A 21303-nucleotide genomic window follows, 5' to 3' on the forward strand; every position below is an offset into this window, starting at 1 on the left:
AATATTTTTCATATATGTTCATTTAAATTATTCCAATAAGTTATTACTTGAAAAGAAGATTAAAGGTCTAAAGTGTTTTTATTATTCTTACTTATATGTACAAAGTTTTACCATATATGCATGACTGAGTTATAATATTTGGATATTTTACTTTGAATTATTATATATCCATATATACACACACATATATGTGTGTGTGTGTGTGTGTGTGTATACGCATACTATATTGTCTTTTAATTTATAATGGTTATAATTACACTTGTTGAAAATTTCAATTTTGTGGCATTTTCAAAAGGGGTATATATATATATATGGGTGATTCTCCAACTACTATCACTTTACGTGTAGGACAAAGCCCATGGAGATGAGGAATATGTAGAAATAACATTTACTAACCAAACTCTCAGGGGAAACACCAAACACTCACGCTTACATTGACGATAACAGACAAAGACTGAAGAAGAACACATGGTATAAATACACAAGGACTAACAACTAATGATGTGATTGACAATGCACAGGTGATAGACATGACTAATTAGAAACAATCATGGAACACTAGGTCACAGGACTGAACCAAATACATAATGAAGGGGGAAACACAGATCATACATGTAACAGTACGCCCCCTCCAAAAAAGGTGTGTCCTCGTGCCGTTCATAGTCCAACTGAGGAGGAAGGGGGTTCTGGAGGAGGGTGTGGAGCTAACAAAAACAAAGTCCAGGGCGCAAACAAAAAAAGTCCATGAAGGAGTGGATTGTGGGAGAAGCCAGTGGGGAGCAAGGAGCCAGATGACATGCCAGAGACAAGCCAGGATGAGGCCCCATGGCGGAGTCGAAGGCGGGAGTAGCCATGGTGTAGATGACTTGCTGGAAGGCGACACTTTGGGGTTGACCGATGCAGAAGATGCCACAGATGGAGACCCTGGTGAAGCTGAATAGCCAATGAGCCCACGCGAGACCGCTGGTCCTGGAGACTGAGGTGGACCTGTGGTGTCAAGCGTCCGAGGTGGAGCCGGAATACCAGAGGACAGAGGCTGAGCCAGTGGGACCGAGGACGAAGGCGGAGCCGGGGAAAGGCGGAGTCAGACGGAGGAAGTGGAGACAGGGGATCCTCAAGGCTAGGTGGAGCTGGTTGCCTGAAGACACTGGGCAGGTCTTCAACACAGAGGGGTAGGGGCAGAGGGGTTGAAGGACAGCAGCGGAGGCAGGGCTGAGGAACTGGCTGATTGAGGACGTGGGAGAGGGAGGCTGGGCAGGCATTCAGGTAATACAAGGGACACTGGAGATACAGGGGGGTCCAGGAATTACCTTGCCAAACCAGTCTATGAGGCTCTCCTCAAAAATGTCCTTCAAATCCTCATAATATATGCCAGAGGCCACTGACATCTCATCCACAGCAGTAGTGGTGTGGGCGGGGCTCTCCTCCCAGCCCTCGAGCACCACAAGCACTCCCTCTGCGACGCACGATGTTGCCGGCTCACGCACCTGGTCAGACTCAGTTTGTGGTCCGGGCTCGTTTATCGCAGCAGGCTGGTCTTCACGGTCTGCGGTAGGCACGTGCATCTTCTCCGTCACGTCACTCGCTGGTGGTGATGGAGTGGGGCTAGTGGTGATGTCATCCTCAGCAGGGCCGATGGTGAATGGTGAATTATTGTTCACCAGCACCCACTCCACGAATGCAGCGAAATCCTCCTTCAGACCACCCGCTGGAATGCGCGCCTTGGACCACTCGCTCAGGCTGGTGTGATAAAATTCACAGAGCGAGCGGTCTGGGTAGTGTATCTGGCATGCAAGCTGGATAAAGTCACAAGAGGGTTCTTCCAGCAGGGGGTATCCCTGCTCCAGACTGAAGAAGAACACAAGGTATAAATACACAGGGACTAACAAGAAGTGCAAAAGTGTAAAAAGCAGTGTAAAAGCAGTGTCACCACACCGCACACACTCTTTTCCCCTCACCCAAGTATTAAAGGCTTCGGCCCCAGTGTTTCCCCAACACAAAACACAAAAAAAACCAAAAAACACATCAAAACTAACGAATCATATGAATTTGTTACGGAGAGAGGATCTCACGGAAGAGAGCGCCTCACACATTCTGAAAGAGGAAATATCCTCCATCCTAGACAAGGGAGCGATTCAGTTGGTGCCCCCCAATCTGATGAATCAGGGATTTTATTCTCGTTATTTCCTGGTCCCAAAGAAGGACGGCTCTCTCCGTCCAATCTTGGACCTCCGGGTGTTGAACAAACATTTGAGGAAATACAATTTCAGAATGCTAACTCATAGCTGATTTGAAGGAGAAAGTGTTGCAGGACACCTGCCGTGTGTTCGCGCACATCACATCTCTCGGGTTCAGGGTGAATGTGAGCAAGAGCAATTTTATACCCAGTCAGAATGTCATTTTCCTGGGCTTGGAGTTGAATTCAGTCTCCATGCGAACGCATCTCTCTCAAGAGCGCGCTCTCTCTCTAATAGACTGTCTGTCATAGTTCAGAGAGGGGGCGAAAGTACAATATCGCACATGGCTCAGGCTGCAGGGTCTTATGGCTCCATCCATCCAGGTTGTGCCGCTGGGTCTCCTGAGAATGAGAGCGTTCATGAAATGGGTTTTGTCACTACATTTCAGCCCGATACGCGATCTTTACCGCTCTGTAACAGTGTCTGCGTCTGCTCGGCAGCCCTGCGCCAATGGAAGAGCGCAGACTTTTACGCACGAGGAACCCCTCTGGGGACGGTTATGATGTGGAAAGTTGTGACGACGGATGCGTCCTTAACAGGCTGGGGTGCCACCCAGGAGGGCAGAACGGTGAACGGTCTGTGGCCGAGCAGACTACGTTCAGTGCACATAAATTATTTAGAGCTTATGGCCATTTTAAAGCTCTGAATCATTTTGTGCCTCGTCTGCAGAGACATCATGTGCTCGTACGCTGCGACAATACCACGGCAGTGCCTTATATCAACCGTCAGGTCGTTATGGTTATGGATGACATTCGGACAGGCAACCGTAGTTCTATTCGCCTCGTGCGAAAACCACCATTGTCCATGTTCTTCTCGCTAAAGGACGTGGACGTGCCCCTCGGGGTAGATGCACTGGCCCACCCACGGCCCAGAGTGCTGCTGTATGCTTTTCCTCCCCTATGCCTGATAATTCCCACGCTGGCCAGGGTGAGAGATCAGGGCCTGTCTCTCATTCTGATAGCACCCAGGTGGCCCAAAGCACCGTGGCTGGCGGAGATAATCCCTCTGTTACATGCCGAGCCGTGGCGCCTGCACCCCCGCACGGACCTATTATCTCAAGCGAACGGGGAGATTTATCACCCACACCCGGACAGGGTAGCTCTTTGGGCCTGGCCCGTGAGAGGACGAACCTAAGCGCACCGGGGCTTTCGCTGCGTGTTATTGCTACTATACAGAATGCCAGGGCAGTTTTTACACGGTCCTTATATGGCTGTAAGTGGCAAGTGTTCGAAGGGTGGTGTGATGGGCGTGGTCTCACATCTTATCAGTGCTCAGTTCCTGATATTTTGTGTTTCTTTCAAGACCTCATGGAAAAATGGAGGTCGTTATCCACAATCAAGGTCTACTTGGCTGCGATTTCGGCCTGTCATGTGGGTTTTGAGGGCTCAACAGTCGGGCAGCATCCTCTAATCCGCAGATTTATGAAGGGTGCCCGTCGCTCTTTGCCAGTTGTCAGGAGAACTGTTCCTGAGTGGGACCTCTCCATGGTGCTGGAGGCTCTGTCTCAGTTTCCTTTTGGCCTTAGCATCAGCTAAACGTTTCAGTGAGCTACATGCACTCTCGGTTCATTCCTCGTTCACTAAATTCTCTCTTAGTGGAGATAAGGTTTTCCTTAAGCCTAATCCGGCCTTCATGCCGAAATGCTTTCCTGCGTTCACTTCGGAGGTGTTGGAGCTGTCCGCTTTTCACCCTCCTCCTTTTTCCTCCCTGGAGGATCAGAGGCTAAATGCTCTGTGTCCCGTCCTCTCCCATAGGTGGATCTCGAACATGAGATGATGAAAGAGAACAATAGATTACTATCGTAACCCCGGTTCTCTGAAACATCGAGTGGAGAGATCTACCAGCTTTGCCCAGCTTGCCGGCACGAGAAGCAAATATACTTACTTAAGAATAGCAGCACTTGCAGGCGTTATATGCCCTCGGGTAAAGGGGCGGGGCCTTGCCGGGCATTGGCTGCGCGCTTTCTAGCCAGACTTGGTGCAATTGGATGCTTCTGCAGAGGTCAGGTACGGATGTCCTTCCCATAGGTGGATCTCTCCACTCGATGTTTCAGAGAACCGGGGTTACGATAGTAACCTATTGTTTTATGCTTGTCCCCAACCCAGACTGGCCCTCTTTGAATCAGGCATATGCTCAATTCAGAATTGAATTGAGAATGACTCCTGAATTCTAATTCAATTCTTGAGTTTTAATTGAATTTAAATTGATGTAAAAAACAGGATCTAGAATTACAATTCGAATTTGAATTAAAGGAAGCAGAATTGCAATTCAAAACAAATTCTAAGAAATTCATATAGATATTTTAAGTGAAGTGTGTTTAACAATGAAGCTTCAAAGTATATGTCAGATATGATTGCATTACATATTCTATAAATGATATTCTTGAACAGATTACATTAACAGGAAATATTTTCCCCCAACAATGAATGTTAAAAGCTCTAGTCACAGAACAAATAATTAAGTTTGATTTACTGTAATTGTAATTTTGTGGAACATGATAGAACATGACTCCAGTTCCCAGAATTACTTTAGTAAATCTTGAGAAAAAAACAAACAATTTGAGGTGAACATTTGTTTTTATATATATATATATATATATATATATATCTTTTATATACATATATATATATATAATGTATCTGCATACATTTTGTTCTATATATATATATATATATATATATATATATACTGTATTAGAACAAAATGTATGCAGGGTTGAGGAGTGAGTTAACTGTAATGAAATTATGTTATTGAATTACAAAATGAATGTAATTGTATTTAGTTGTATTACTGAGGTAAAACGTGTAATTTAATTAGTTACTAATCAAATTAAAAGGAAATTGCTTTACATTGATAAAGTAATCAAAATCAAGTAAGGTAACACTTTATTTTAAGGTGCTTGTAATATTTATATCATAATAATAATAATAATAATAATAATAATATCACAAGAAAATAAATCAAGGTAACTCAAGCTTTTATACAGAGTATTTTTATTCAGCGTCATTTCCACCTTGGCTGTAGTTCGGTTGAATTATTCACAACAAATATGAAAATAATGTATTGTATAATAATGTATAGACCCCGAAGCCGCTGCCATTTGCGCCATTTAGAATTTCAGCCGCCGCCAGCCAATAATTTCGTAAGCCAAATTGAGCCGCCATCTGATAAAGTTTGGCTGAGCCGGCTAGAATTATTTGCATCAAATAATAATTCTATCACATAGAGACATACACACACGAAATATATAAACAATACACGAGATCTATTTTCCCACTGGATTCATAACAGCACAGGCCTGTGCTCGTTGCTACGATACACAGACTCACAGTGAATTGACGACCAATTAAAATGCTCGTTTTCCGTACAGAAGAAGCGATGCATTTTTTTCTCGCACTGAGGTGAGATGGCGGAAAGAAGCAAGCAAGGTAATTTTGATCTCAATTCTCACATACTTTCCTAATTCCTACACATTTAGGTCTGAAGTTTGCGTTCTTAATCAACATACTTCTCCGCTATGTTTAACTGTTTATTAATCTATGTTTAACTGTTTTTTTTCTCTTTTGCGAAATAGAATTTGATAAACAGTTGTGTTGTGTTGTTGATAAACTCTTGCGTTGGTGAATAAAGGAACTAACAAAAGGTTGAGTTGAGTTTACTGAAGTAATTTGTTTGGAACTTGTTGACAAACTAGAGTTAATTCAACCTAACTAGTAAAAATTTATTTTGATTAATTAAGCTTGAATTTAATGTGTTGTTGTAAAATCATTAGTTTACTTTAAATAGACAAATATGTAATATGCAAGTTCTAAACAAATTGTGTTAGTCCATAACTGACCTTAAGTTATTTAAACTCAAACGTCTCTTGTTGAGCAAAAATGATTGATAATAGTTGGCTTGAGTCAAAAATATAATTTCTCCCTAAACCAACCCCATTAAGTTAGATAACCTTTGCTTTCAACATGATGATTGCTTTTATGATTGCTTTCAACAATCATAATTAATTTTGTGGAACCTGTTGACAAGAAAAAATTAAAGTCAAGGTTTCATTTTTTTGAGTGTACGTCACTAGAATATACGTGCCTTGTCAGCCCGGCAACAACTTGACCAGCCCATAAATGTAATTTTACCGACGACTGCTTCTCAAATCTCTGAGTTTAACATGGGGATTCGCAAAATGCTTGCTTTTGGGTCAGTACCCAGTTTTTTTAGACCAGCTTGCTCCTCAGAAATGATTGATGTATATATTTTCTACCGGTGTTCAAAATACTTTGATATGTTTTTTTGTTTTTTATTGTGTAGGTCTCCGGTTAACCGGCTAACTCAGCTGTGAGCCACTATTACCTAAAACTGTGTCTATTTATACCGATTGTCTGTCGTTCTTACTACTTAGAGTAAAGATAAAGGATGGAGCAATATATGTTTTACAAACATTTGTTACATCAGTCATTCACGCTAGTGCTCTGCTAATGTATGCACAGTTATTGATAGTTCCCGCCTGTGCACTGCAATGAATTAGAAATATACACATTGGTTTGTTGATGGACATACACTTGTTAATACTGATGGTGAGGAATTACAGTTGCAACATCTCATAATGCACCACAAACTGAGTAGTGTATCACTGCTAAATGTCCTGCTCCCATCCTTACGATGGAGGATCGGGTTAAATAACTAGTTCTTCCAATGTTTAGGAAGCCTCCGGACAGAGCTGAAGTTATTATGGTAATGGCCGTTTTTGTTTCCGACAGGTGTTGTAAGCAGTAGACCTATCAAAACAGACTGGGCCATCTGGCCAATCAGAGCAGAGTTGCTCACGGAAAGGAGGGATTTTGAGAGACTGATTTATCCATCGAGTCGTCTGAGAATAATTTAAAAATGTGGTGATGTGCAATGTATATAATGAGGAAATTAAACTGTTTTTGACCTTTGATGCATGTAAACCTGTTGTAGGAGATCTCTGGCATGTCTTTTCTTATTAGCAAGCAGTAATGACCACTGACGACTTGAATTAAAATAAAACAAACTGTTTACTGAAGTTTATGAACAGGATTACACATAACTTCAGCACACACACATGGAATCAATCACATTTCTCTTCTCTTTTTTTCTTTCTGCGCGCTCGCGCCCACTACGCGTTATAGGTACACTTTTCTTAAAGCTGAACAACCTAATAAATTACCATTTAAACTGTTTCTGTTATTATCAAAGAAAATTAACTAAACATTTATATTCTATTATTGCTATTGTTACTCTAATTAATGCACAACAACCTCCAAAACAAAATTAGGAGACTTTAAAATAGCATAATAGGGTCACTTTAATACAGGGTGAAAAAAATTATTAGAAATGTTGACAACAGAAAGACAGACAAAACAGAAATGCATAGAATGTGTGAAATACCATTATACCAAATATTCAAAATGTAGGTTTTTATGAAACTTACCCAGATAAAAGTGTTGATAAAAAAGAATGCTAGAATAAGACAGGTTAAAAATGTAAATGTAGGGTACAATGGGGCTAAAGGCTCAACGGGGTAAAGGCACCTTTGGTTTTATTTTCCTCTAACCACTAGATGGCACAAAAACTTGCAGCACTTTCCAAAACATCCGCTTTTCAAGATGCACCTGGAGATTTCCCTGATCCTTGACGTGATCTCGAACGGCAGTGCTGATTTGATCTATTATTTAATGTTTTTAAAATGTTGTAGATTTAATCAACAAATGAGTTGATAGAATTATTGAATATATTTTAAGACAAATGTCTTGTTAACGATTTTCATATTTGCTCAAGCTAATTAAAGAAACTTTTTAAAATAATTTTGTTTCTTACTTTTTAAAACATACTTTTAAATATTAATGACCTTATATTTATTATTATTTATTGAACAAAATAAAACAATCAAAATAAACCAAAAATACTGCAAATTTTGCTAAAGTGATTGTTTTGAACAAGTATTAACTTGTATTAACTAATATTAAAATATACTATTTTAGCCGAAGTATTTGTATCAATACTGTGTGTATTTTGCCCCGTGCTGGTTTAACCCCGTGTCTGTGGGGTAAAAGACCCTCCTCGCCACCTCATACATACATTTATACGATTTTTAAACAAAATAAACCACTTTTACGATTTATTTTCACACAAAATCTGTTGCTCTATCAATGTTCAATACAAACTTGTATTTTTTTTCAGCAATCATACACTATGGAAGTAGTGAAAAGTAAATTTTTACATTTTACATTTTCATAGCCCCGTTGTACCCTATACTGTTTATCTAGTCAAGGGAAATTTGATTTCTCAATCCATGATCCCTATAAAGGACATACTGCATTTAATCTGTTTTGGAGCCCCATTAAGTGTAGTATTTTGGGTTCACTCATTATACATCACAACAGCTTTCATAAATGTTATCATCAGATTTGTCTACCACACTTTTAGTTTCTGTAATCTCATTGACTACGTTTTTATCATTAAATTCCAGGTTTTCATAATCATCCTCATCATCATCATCATCATCATCATCATCGTATTTCTTGTCACTGGATGCACCTACATATGAATTCAATGGACCTAAGTGACATTGCATAGAGATGAAGGGACAAAATTAGAGGAAGTTGTTATATAGAATAAGAAAAGACAATGACACTGGAAGACAATGAAAGAGAGTTTTAAAAGACATTGTCTGACTTTTATAAAATGCAAACTCTGTTACCTTTTCTAGAAGAGCACTTCATATGAGTTTCCTTATTCCTTTTGTCTTCAGGAGGATGATTATGAGGGAAGACAATAAAAGCAGTACAGCTGACATCACAACAATAATGACAGGAAGCAGGGAGGCTGAGAAAGACACATGTTTGAGTTAAACTTTCATCACCAGCAGTCCAGCTTGTTTTTAAACTTATACATCAATACCTGTGATAGTGATGACCAGCAGTTCAGAGGCAGATGAACGGAAGGTGCGAGAGGACACACTGACTTCATAAACACAACTGTAGCTTCCCTCATGTGAATAATCTGCCTCAGGAAAGGGGAAGGAGGCAGAGTGATTGACAGCTGTTTGATTACTGATGATATTCAATTCCCGAAACAAGTAGAAGGAGCCTCCAGGATAATGAGACTCAGTGGAACAGATGATAGTGAAACTGTGGCCCCTGGTGATCACTGGCCCCTGAGGCCCCCCGTCAATCCATCCATCAAGAGCACTGTGGGAAATCGTCTCGGTTACGTATGTAACCCTAGTTCCCTGATAGGGAACGAGACGCTGCGTCAAACGCTGCGGGAACGCCCCTGCGTTGTGCGTCATGAAGCACGTATGGAATCAGCCCAATGGAGAGATGAAACGTCATAGGCGGGTGACGTCATCGACCAGGAAACTATAAAGCACCCCAAAAACACAAGCGCATTAGCTTCTGATAGGCTTGAAGGAAGCGCTAACGGGAGTGCCGGGAGTATGGCGGAGCGACGCAGCGTCTCGTTCCCTATCAGGGAACTAGGGTTACATACGTAACCGAGACGTTCCCTTTCAAGGGAACTTCGAGCTGCGTCAAACGCTGCGGGAACGCGAATACCCACGTCGCCATAGGACCAAATGACCGTCATGTGAGACTAGCGCACAGAGGACGAGAGCACCTGTGCCCCAGGGGTAGAGCTTAAGTCTAGGTCATAGAACTTAATAAAAGTATGCGGTGAAGACCATCCAGCCGCATCACAAACATCACTCAGGGAAACCCCCGACAAAAGAGCTTTAGAAGCAGCCATACTCCTGGTAGAGTGAGCTCGGACAACCAAAGGTGAAGGCTGGCCAGCCGACTCATAAGCAAGTGAGATAGCCTCAACCACCCACTTGCTCATTCTCTGTTTAGACGCCGGACACCCTTTCCTGGGTGGCCCGAAACATACAAAAAGTTGTTCTGATTTCCTCCACAGGGCAGCTCTGTGGACATAAGCGTCTAATGCCCTAACAGGGCAGAGTGAATTAAGTTTCTCCTGGTCCGATGACATAAATGGAGGAGGACAGAAAGCCTGCAGAACCGTAGGTCTAACAATATTAGTTGGAACCTTAGGAACGTAACCTGGTCTAGGATGCAGAAAAGCTTTAACCATGCCAGGTGCAAATTCCAGGCACGAGGGTGAAACCGACAGAGCCTGCAAATCTCCGATTCTTTTTAGTGAAGAGATAGCAAGCAAAAAGATAGTCTTAAAAGTGAGAAACTTCTCGGGAACTTCTTCGATAGGTTCAAAAGGAGCTAGGGAAAGACCTTCTAATACAATGGCCAGATCCCAAGTCGGCACCCTCGTACGAACTGCTGGCCTCAGCCTCAAAGTGCCACGGAGGAAACGAGTTATAAGCGGGTGTCTCCCAAGAGAAACTCCACTGAAAGGGACGTGGTAAGCAGCTAGTGCCGCCACATACACCTTTAGTGTGGAGGGGGATAACCCTGTGGAGAAGCGCTCCTGCAGGAATTCCAGCACTGCACCCACTGGGCAGTTAACTGGGTCCTGCAGGTGTTCTCCACACCAAGAAGTGAAAAGTTTCCACTTCAAGGCATAAAGCTTCCTCGTGGATGGAGCTCTGGAGTTAAGAATGGTCTCAACAACCTCGGTTGAGAGACCGGAGTCTATGAGCTGGGCCCCCTCAGAGGCCAAGCCCACAGTTTCCACAATTCTGGGCGGGGGTGAAGTATCGTGCCCCCCGCCTGGGAGAGTAGATCCCTCCTGACCGGGAGCTCCAAAGGAGAACCGTCCAGGAGAGAAATCAGGTCCGCAAACCATACTCGGGCCGGCCAGAACGGGGCTACTAGTAGTAGACTGACCCCGTCCCGGCGGACCCTCTCCAGAACTCCTGGTAACAGAGCAATCGGGGGAAAGGCGTACAGACGTGACCTCGGCCACGGCTGCACCATAGCATCCAACCCCAGGGGGGCTGGAAGAGTGATGGAGAACCACCGATGACAATGAGTGGTCTCCTTGGAAGCGAATAGGTCCACCTCGGCGCGACCGAAACTCAACCAAAGGAGCTCCACCACCTCGGGGTGGAGTCTCCATTCCCCTGGCCTCGGCCCCTGCCTCGACAGGGAGTCTGCTACCACATTCAAATACCCAGGGAGATACATTGCTCTCAGAGATAGTAGCTTCCCTTGGGACCACAGGAGGATCTGACGGGCCAACTTGTAAAGCCGGCGAGACCGCAGGCCCCCCTGATGATTTATATAAGAGACCACCGACGTGTTGTCTGATTGAACTAACACATGATGGCCTCTCAGGTCTGTTAGGAAGTGTTTCAGAGCCTGAAACACAGCCAACATCTCTAGACAATTTATGTGCCACGAAAGATGATGATCCTGCCACAGACCTTGGGCTGGGCGACCACTCATGACCGCCCCCCACCCTGTGAGGGAAGCATCCGTCGTTAGCGTTATGCGACGACAAAGAGCCCCCAGCACAGGACCTTTGGATAGGAACCAAGTTTCTCTCCACATGACCAGAGCACGAAGGCAGCGCCGCGTGACTTTGAACGTGCGGAGCGGATTTCCCCTCGGGGAGAATCCCTTGGTCCTGAGCCACCACTGTAGCGGTCTCATGTACAACAGGCCGCAAGGTATAACGTTGGACGCTGCTGCCATCAGACCCAACAGTCTCTGAAACTGCTTGACAGTGAGTAGCTGGCCTAGCTTCACTTGTTTCACAGCTGAGAGAATCGAAGCGATGCGGGTCGGAGAGAGTCGCGCCCGCATCGATACCGAATCCCAAACGACACCCAGAAAAGTGGTCTTCTGGGAAGGAGATAATACACTTTTCTTTGCGTTCAGCCTCAACCCCAACTTTCTGATATGAGCGAGGACGACATCTCGATGCCGAACCGCCATCTGCTCGGTCTGAGCTAAAATCAACCAATCGTCGATGTAATTGAGAATACGAATGCCCTGAAGCCTCAGAGGCACTAGTGCTGCATCCATGCATTTCGTGAAAGTGCGGGGAGATAAAGCTAGGCCAAACGGAAGAACCCTGTACTGGTACGCCTCGCCCCCGAAGGCGAACCTCAGGAACTTCCTGTGTTGTGGAAGGATGGACACATGGAAGTATGCGTCCTTCAGATCTATCGTGACAAACCAGTCCTCGGACCTGATTTGAGACACGATCTGCTTGATAGTGAGCATCTTGAATTTTAGCTTCCCTACCGAGCGATTCAATATGCGCAGGTCTAAAATTGGACGCAACCCCCCATCCTTCTTTGGAACGATGAAATATCGGCTGTAATAACCTGACTCCAAACTGGGAGGAGGAACCCGTTCTATAGCCTCTTTTTGAAGGAGCGTTTTCACCTCTTGTTCCAATACCAGAGCCTGCTCGGGGCCCACCACTGTGTGCAGAACCCCTCTGAATTTTGGTGGACGACACCTGAACTGGATAGCATAACCCTTTTCTACTGTCTGCAGGACCCAATGAGATATTTTTGGAAGGCTTTTCCACTCTGCCAGAAATTCTACTAAGGGTACCAGCCTCTCGAGACTGGCCTCTGGTGTAACTTGAGCAGCAGACGCAGCGCCCTGTAACGGCGCACCGGCAGGGAACAACTGGTCTGACCGCTCTGAGACCCTCCTCAGAGGGAGCGAGCGTCCCTCGGGAAAGCGCTCGCTGGGATCGTCTGTGCCCCGGCATAAAGGCGGGGTTGGCAGAACGAGCCCCTGAGGGCACCGAGGAGGAATGGGCACCGTAAAAAGAGGTGAACACCTTTCCGCCTCGGTGGGGACCACCCTCAGCATCCTGAACGGCTTGGCGTCAGGACTTCTTCTTAGCCGAAGCCTTCTTAGCCAATATAACTGTCCTCAGATCAGTTCTACTGGGAGAAGGCTTCGGCTGAGAGTGTCGCGGCTGAGCCCACTGTCCAGCAGGGGGAGCACGAGACGCGACACTCTGCCTCTGCTGCGCTCTATGTGATGAGCTCGAAGACGGCCGGGGCTGCTCCCGCCCAGCAGCCCCAGGGACATGAACTTTAAGGGGAAGAAACTGTTTAAAAGCTGCAGTTTGTTTCTTTTCTTCTTGGAATTTATCGATAACTGAATTCACAGCATCACCAAACAACCCCATGGGAGAAAGAGGAGCATCTAAAAGAAAAGCTTTTTCTCTCTCTTTAATATTAGTCTGATTTAACCACAAATGTCTTTCTGCGGCCACCAGAGCTGCCATAGAACGACCCATTAATTTGGCCGATTCTCTGGTGGCACGCAGGGATAAATCAGCAGCCTGACGCAGTTCGCGAACTACGTCAGTACTGACCTCCTCACTCTCACTCATGTCCCTTAGCAGATCAGCCTGGTATGCCTGCAAGATTGACATAGTATGCAGACATGACACAGCCTGACCTGCTGCCGAATATGCTTTACCCACCAAAGCCGAAGTGTTTCTTAAAGGCTTGGTGGGTAATGCCGGTGCCTTAAAAGATGATGCTGCTTCGGGGGAGAGATGGCTCGCAAGCGTCTCTTCCACACGAGGCAACGCACCATAACCATGAGCCTTGGCTCCCATAATATTAGCGTATGTTGAAGTCTGGGGACTAAACACTCTATATGACACCGGTTTTCTCCATGATTTCGACACCTCGGTGTGGAGATCATGGAAAAACGGCAGGCACCGGCGTGGAGGCTGCACACGTGACGGCAAAAATCTCTCATCCAACTTTGATTTAGAAACAGACTCCTGTCTAGTCACTGGCCATTCAATATTAAGTTTTTCAACAGCTCTTGTTAACACCTCCATAAGCTCATCACTCTCAGGAGTGTGGGGTGGCGAATCCTCCACATCTCCCTCAACACTAACAACATCAAGTTCCTCAGAACTGGATAGCATTGGTGCCTCAGCCCGAGCGGAAGAAACCGCAGCGCGTGCTTCCGAACCCGGGACTGAGGCACTGGATCTCACAGGTGAAGGGAGAGATAAGGCAGAGCCCGTCTCAAACCCCGCTGTGAGATCCATCTGCGATCCCCACGATAAGCGCCGCCGCTCTGCCTCGGCAGAAGCGGGACCCGAACCGCGGGGAGCGCGCACCGAACCGCTCTCCTCAAAGAGCGACCGGCGGGAGCGGAGCGTCCTTAACGGCAAACGCTCGCAATGCTCACAGTCTGCTCCCTCGAGAGCAAACTGGGCATGCTGAACTCCCAAACAAACAACACAAAGATCATGTGTATCCCCGCTCGTTAAATAACGCGAGCAGGGAGGAACACACTTTCTAAACTGCTGTTCGTCCGCCATAATCTCTCAATATATATATATATAGGGATAAATTGTTTGTGTGGTGCAGGGTATGTAAGACAGACAATATCACACAGGGACAGATTCACATGTAGCGCGACTGAAAGCACAGAAGCTAATGCGCTTGTGTTTTTGGGGTGCTTTATAGTTTCCTGGTCGATGACGTCACCCGCCTATGACGTTTCATCTCTCCATTGGGCTGATTCCATACGTGCTTCATGACGCACAACGCAGGGGCGTTCCCGCAGCGTTTGACGCAGCTCGAAGTTCCCTTGAAAGGGAAGCTGGGCTGCTGCATGTCCACTAAAAAACAATTAGAATACATTAATATGGTTATAGAATCAGAAGTAGAGTGGCCTCGGGTATAAACAAATTCAGGAAACCTCAGAGAAATAAAGAACGGCATCATTGTGACCAAAGTTCAACTTTTTCAAAATGCAGAAAAGGCATCAATTCATGAGTGAACTCAATTTTATTCAACTAATGCATTTATCTATGATGTAGGCTACGGGACAAGACTGAACGTACTCACCCACAGTGATGTTAACACTGTTGCTCCAAGGTGACTTGATAGTGTTGTTTTGGTATGAGTATTGACAGCTGTAGTTGCCCTGATGTGAAACGTCTACATTAACAATGTTGAAAGTCACACTAGATACATGTTTCTGGGAGGATACAGATGGTCCGTTTATGAAGAGCTGGAATTCAGCATTAACATTACACCTTGGTTTAGGTGTTGTGCATCTGAACTGGATATTTTCTCTACGAGAAACAACTGATTGTGTGGAGGTCAGGAAAAGTGTGGGCATCTGAAGCTCACCTGCAGAAGAAATAAGACAATGTGATGAAATGAATGAATTATATAAATTCTAAAGGTTTAATGTGATTTCCCCAAAAATAACGTGTCAAGCTGCTAAAGATTTAGCTTACCTGAACAAACAACACCAGCATCTTCACCATGATTACAGTTATGTGTTCCTAGTCCACTGTGTGAACATTGAGTGAGGATTCCCTCACTTTCCAAGCATTTGACATCATCCAGCCAGACTGATCCACTGCCTTGACCAAAGGCGGCATTATGAGGTGCACTGATGGCTGATCCACACTTTAACTGTCTGCACACCACAGCAGCATCTTTCATGTCCCAGTCATCATCGCACACGGTTCCCCACTGGCCATTATAATGGATCTCCAGTCTCCCACAGCATGAATCAGACCCATTGACCAACCTTGTGTCTGATAGATGGCATTAAAAATGAAAGCACAATGTGATTAAACATTTATTTTCTGGCCTATCTGTGTATTGTATGTGTTTGACATTGCTAGGAGTCCTTATTGTTTTCATCAGTTTTCTACTTTAGAGGAATGATTTTACCTTTTACACAGACAACACCTGCATCTTCACCATGACCGCAGTTATGTGTTCCAAAAGAAGTGTGAGAACATTGTGTGAGGGATGATTCATGTCCTGTGCATCCCACATCATCCAACCAGATCTGACCACTTCCCTGGCCAAAATGAGCACTGCTGTGTGCACTTTCAGCTTTTCCACATCCCAACTGTCTACACACCACAGTAGCATCGTTAATGTCCCAGCTATCATCGCACACTGTCCCCCACTGGCCATCATAAAGAATCTCAACTCTTCCAGAGCAGTCGTTATTGCCATCTGCCAGTCTAATGCTATAATCTCCTAAAAAAAAAAAAAAAAAAAAAAAAAATTATATATATATATATATATACAGTATATAAACTCCATTGTGATACAACTGACATCTTACAACATGCGAACTTGCAAACTAGCCAAAACTGTCATTGTTCATATGTTGTACAACTAGAATGAGAACGGACTTTTAAATGAGTCTGTTACTTACCAGTTACAGAAGTTAGGGCACTGGCTGTTGAGATGAAAAACAAGGACATATTCAAAATATTGTAGACTTACAATTTGAATTAAACAACAACATCAAAACATAACTGACAAGGCAATAAACGACAGACAGATAGATGTCTCAGTGATGACACAACAGATGACTTCAGAATGATAGCACAGAATAAGCTCAAAACATCAATTCACAGGAGCATCACTCCCTAATACACTCTTCCATGTGTTTTGTGTTCTTGAAATAAACCCCTCTAGGAACCTTTGCATGAACAGCAAAACAATAACTATATATTTGTACAGTATGACAGTGAAATTTTTTTCTGTCTAATTCCCCTGAATCCACCAACATTGACTTCTAATCTGCTCCCAAACTGTGTATGGAACAGCGGTGGCCATCTTGGGACGAAGCTCTGGAACGGCGGCAGCCATCTTGGGACGAGGGTCTGGAATGGTGGCGGCCATCTTAGGACGAGGTTCTGGCGTGGCGGTGGCCATCTTTGGACGAGGGTCTGGAATGGTGGCGGCCATCTTGGGACGAGGGTGTGGAATGGCGGTGGCCATCTTGGGATGAGGGTCTGGAATGGCGGTGGCCATCTTGGGAAGAGGGTCTGGAATGGCGACGGGAATCTTGGGACGAGACCCTGAAATGGCGGCAGCCATCTTGGTATGAGGCTCAGGAACAGTGGCACCCATCTTGGTATGAGGCTCTGGAACGTCGGCGGCCATCTTGGGACGAGACTCTGGAATGGCGGCAGTCATTTTGGGACGAGATCATGGAAAGTGTAACGACTGAGACAAATCATACACAATTATTTGTTTTAGGTAACAAATAATAATTAAAACTCACTCTGGGATCTGTGGTCCCATCCCCCACCAAGGGCAAGAAGGATCTTTTGTTACCATGACTACGATCAGTTTTATTGCTGTTAAAAATGTGGTCAGGGCCCCTGCCATTAGAACCTACAGACATTAAAACAGACTTCCCTGCATTTATTTATCGATAAACAGATCTATAAGTGAGCATGCATCATTTATGTATGACAGTGACATTTTTTTCTGTCTAATTCCCCTGAATCCACCAACATTGACTTCTAATCTGCTCCCAAACTGTATATGGAACAGCGGTGGCCATCTTGGGACGAAGCTCTGGAACTTCTGGAACAAAAATGTTCATCCCAGAACATTTGTGTGAATGATTAACTGTCTTGTATTTTATGTATATTATGTATTTGATACTACGGTATGTATTTTATTATACAACCAACGGTCATTGTAACATCACCGATACCATATTTGGTCTCTATAACTTGGTACTTTGAAGATAGAAATGACTGTGTACATGATATGTCGATAACAACAACATATTAGTATTACAAGAATCTTTAGTTTCTTCATCGGCTACCACCCCTCCAGCGTGCACATGCAAATGAGCACCCTTGAAACAAAGAGCCATAAACCAAGTTCTCCCGCCTGGAACTTCAACCTTTCTTATTGGCCGAGCCAACCCTGAGAGGTGGGAACTTTCTGTGGCTTTATATTAAATCTACACCCAACATTTGCTCTCTTTTTGGCCTTCTCCTTTACGTTCGCGGTGTTGTGCTGTCCTGCGTGGCCTCAGCAGGCCCCAGGGCAGCAAGCCTTGACTCACAACCAGCCATGTGCTCATTCAGGGGAGAGAGGACTCTCTCAACCGCGACAGAATCAAGGACAACCTCAGGAGTTTGGCACAACGTCTTCATTCAACGCAGAAGAAGTCCATCGCAACTCCTACCATTGGCTCTCTTAGTCCTCTCTTCCTCTGGCCTTCACTGCTGCTTCTTCGGGTTGATGTCTCCATGGGGCCCCAGCAGGCTGTGACCAGAGCCTGCTAGGCCTTCACTCTCCCAACAGAGTCGAACTAACCACGCCAGTTCATCATTTCTTCTTCATCCAACGGAGAAGAAAACGATTGCAACTTCAACATTTGACACTCACAAAACCAACAAATGTCAATTTTCAACAACTTCAAGAATTGTGTTCACTGCAAGGCCATGCAAGTATGCTTTTAAGAAGGTGCTTTAAAAATGATAATATTGATGGTTCTTTTCATAGTTAAATGGATATTTTCCATAGTTCCATTTCCTACCTCTGGTTTCATTCTTTCACTTTAACCATCTACCTATGAATGCATGAATGAATGTGTAATTGTTTGTATGGTAGTTATTTTTTCGTGTTTTTGTTAATAAAACTTGTGCACAATATGTATTTGGTTCTGATTCTTTGCTAGCATACGAAATTTACCTTACGATTTAGATTGTGACTACATGCTCTTAATAGTACTGTACAGTAATAAAGACATTTCCCTTCCCTGGAAATGACTATTTCTTAGAATTAATAAACAATTAATGCTGAGTGTCCACGGGACAAACAGTTGGGTTGAAGTAAAAATTAATTTTACTACATTAAGTTAATTATATTAACTGATCCAAATATTCATGATCAATTATAACCAGTTATTATTGATTATTAATATTTCATAGATCAAACTTTTGCTACAAAAGGTTGAGGCAAACTTGGGATGAGGCTCTGGAACAGCGATGGCCATCTTGGGACGAGACTCTGGAAAGGTGATGACCATCTTGGGACGGGACTCTGGAATGGCGGCGGCCATCTTGGGATGAGCCATTTGTGAATTTTCCTCACTACTAAATATTCCACGGTCAACTGTTTGGTATTATAACTAAGTGGAACCAATTGGGAACAACAGCATCTCGGCCATGAAGTGGTAGGCTTTGTGTGGCCTTCAGATTAGCTAAAGAATAGTGCGTAGAGAGCTTCATGGAATGGGTTTCCATGGCCGAGAAGCTGCATTCAAGCCATAAATCACCTAGTACAATGCAAAGCGTCAGATGCAGTGGTGTAAAGCACACCGCCACTGAACTCTAGAGCAGTGGAGATGTGTTCTTTGGAGTGACCAATAATGCTTCTCTGTCTGGGAATCCAATGGACTAGTCTGGGTTTGGCGGTTGTCAGGAGAACGGTATTTGCCTGACTGCATTGTGCCAAGTGTAAGGTTTGGTGGAGGGGGGATTATGGTGTGGGGTTGTTTTTTAGGGGTTGGGAATGGCCCTTTAGTTCCAGTGAAAGGAACTCTTAATGCTTCAGCATACCAAGACATTTTGGACAATTTGATTCTCCCTAATTTGTGGGAAAAGTTTGGGGATGTTCCTGTTCAAACATGACTGTGCACCAGTGCACAAAGCAAGGTCCATAAAAACATGGATGAGCTAGTTTGTTCTGGAGGAACTTGACTGGCCTCCAGAGTCCTCACCTCAACCTGATGAAAGACCTTTGAGATGAATTTGAGCGGAGACTGTGAGCCAGGCCTTGTTGTCCAACATCAGTGCCTGACCTCACAAATGCTCTTCTAGAAGAATGGTCAAATATTCCCATAAACACACTCCTAAACCTTGCGGAAAGCCTTCCCAGAAGAGTTGAATCTGTTATAGATGCAAAAGGTGGACCAACTCCATATTAAACCCTACGGATCAAGAATGGGATGTCATTAAAGTTCATGTGCATGTAAATGCAGATGTCGCAAAACTTTCTGAAAATATAGTGTAGGTCCATGTATGGACCTACAGCGCTATTTGTTCTCTGTTTGTTGTTACTGACAGAGAAACCGCTTCAGATGATTCAGTGACAGAGTGGTCCGAACGAATCCGAATCGTTTCAGACCGTTATGCAAGAGCGATTGGCCAATTCATGGAAAATATATAATCAAACCAAAGAATTCATGAATGATTTGTATTGCTGGTTCAGTCGACAGAAATATGGGACACACATAATAACTGCTGAAATATTCGGACTGAAAACGTTTCTCAGGTCAGTTGAAGCGTTCATGATGCACACAGTGCGTATAGCCGTACAGCTGCAGGCACTAAACAAATTTAGCTGCACCGCCAGGAAAAGAGGGAGGTTGGGGTGCCCTCGGGCCGGATGGAAATGTTTGCCGGGCTGCCAATTGAATAGTCCTGGTCTGCCACTGTGCCACCAGCCACTGTGGCTAGTGGTTTTCCAAACTGGACACAGTTTTGTCACAGTTTTGACATTGATACCATAGGCAAAAACGGCCATGTAGATATTTTTAATATTATCTCATAATCTGCTGTCACTTTAAGACCTGATGCACAGATCCTTTATCCTGTTACATATGCGTTTTCTTTCTCCACTGTTTACGTTCACTTAAAACATAACTGACTGTGTTCTGTCTTGCCAAGACCGGCATTTTGACATTATTTTGTGTGCATTTTACTTTATGTGCACGCACTTTGGGTGTGAACAAAATCTGCGGGAATGAGTAAAATGATGCGCACTAAGCACAATCCCACGAATTCAAGCCCTGTAACACCAACAATATTCATCTGGAGCAAATTAAACAAGTGAGGAGAGGTGGGTTTGTGTGTAAAACTTGCAGTCAGAGAGATGAGAGAGCGAGAAAGCATAGCTGGTATCGTGTATCTATTCTGTGGGAAATGAGTGTTTCAGATATTTCAGTATCGATATGCATCAAAAAATCGTCTCAGTTACGTCTTAGTAACCCTCGTTCCCTGAAGGGAACTCAACAGAGTTAGCCATTTCCAGGAAACATACTGGAGCAATAGATGCACGTATCTAGCCGATCAAGCAAGAATGGCGTAGCAAGCCGACTCTTGAGCGGGTTCCCCTCGCTACTGGCCACTTGGGGTGAGTATACCAGCTCTACATTAAGGCTATAAAATCTAGCGAACATGTTGGGTGTCGCCCAGCCCGCAGCACTACATATACATGTCAGCGAGGCGTCTTGAGCCAGTGCCCAGGAGGAAGCAACACTTCTAGACATGTCTTGGGATTGATACAACAAGACAATAGCATCCACTATCCAGTGGTCTAACCTTTGCGTGGAGACAG

The 21303-nt window shown here is 44.3% G+C and overlaps 1 pseudogene across 1 annotated transcript; it reads right to left on the bottom strand.

Moving 5' to 3' along the window:
- Positions 1–995: 995 nt before the first annotated feature.
- Positions 996–17133, bottom strand: LOC143703899 (uncharacterized; annotated as a pseudogene). The gene is made up of 12 exons (XR_013191469.1): positions 16722–17133; positions 16364–16387; positions 15846–16182; positions 15420–15718; positions 15022–15309; positions 10734–10750; positions 9153–9456; positions 8953–9077; positions 8668–8810; positions 2511–2578; positions 1311–1848; positions 996–1250 (listed from the first exon to the last, which is right to left on the bottom strand). The product of XR_013191469.1 is annotated as an uncharacterized LOC143703899 (transcript).
- Positions 17134–21303: the final 4170 nt, after the last annotated feature.

Source organism: Siphateles boraxobius, unplaced genomic scaffold, assembly GCF_051911475.1.
Source record: "Siphateles boraxobius isolate OS27281-9 unplaced genomic scaffold, OSU_SipBor_1 39, whole genome shotgun sequence".
Classification (NCBI taxonomy): domain Eukaryota; kingdom Metazoa; phylum Chordata; class Actinopteri; order Cypriniformes; family Leuciscidae; genus Siphateles; species Siphateles boraxobius.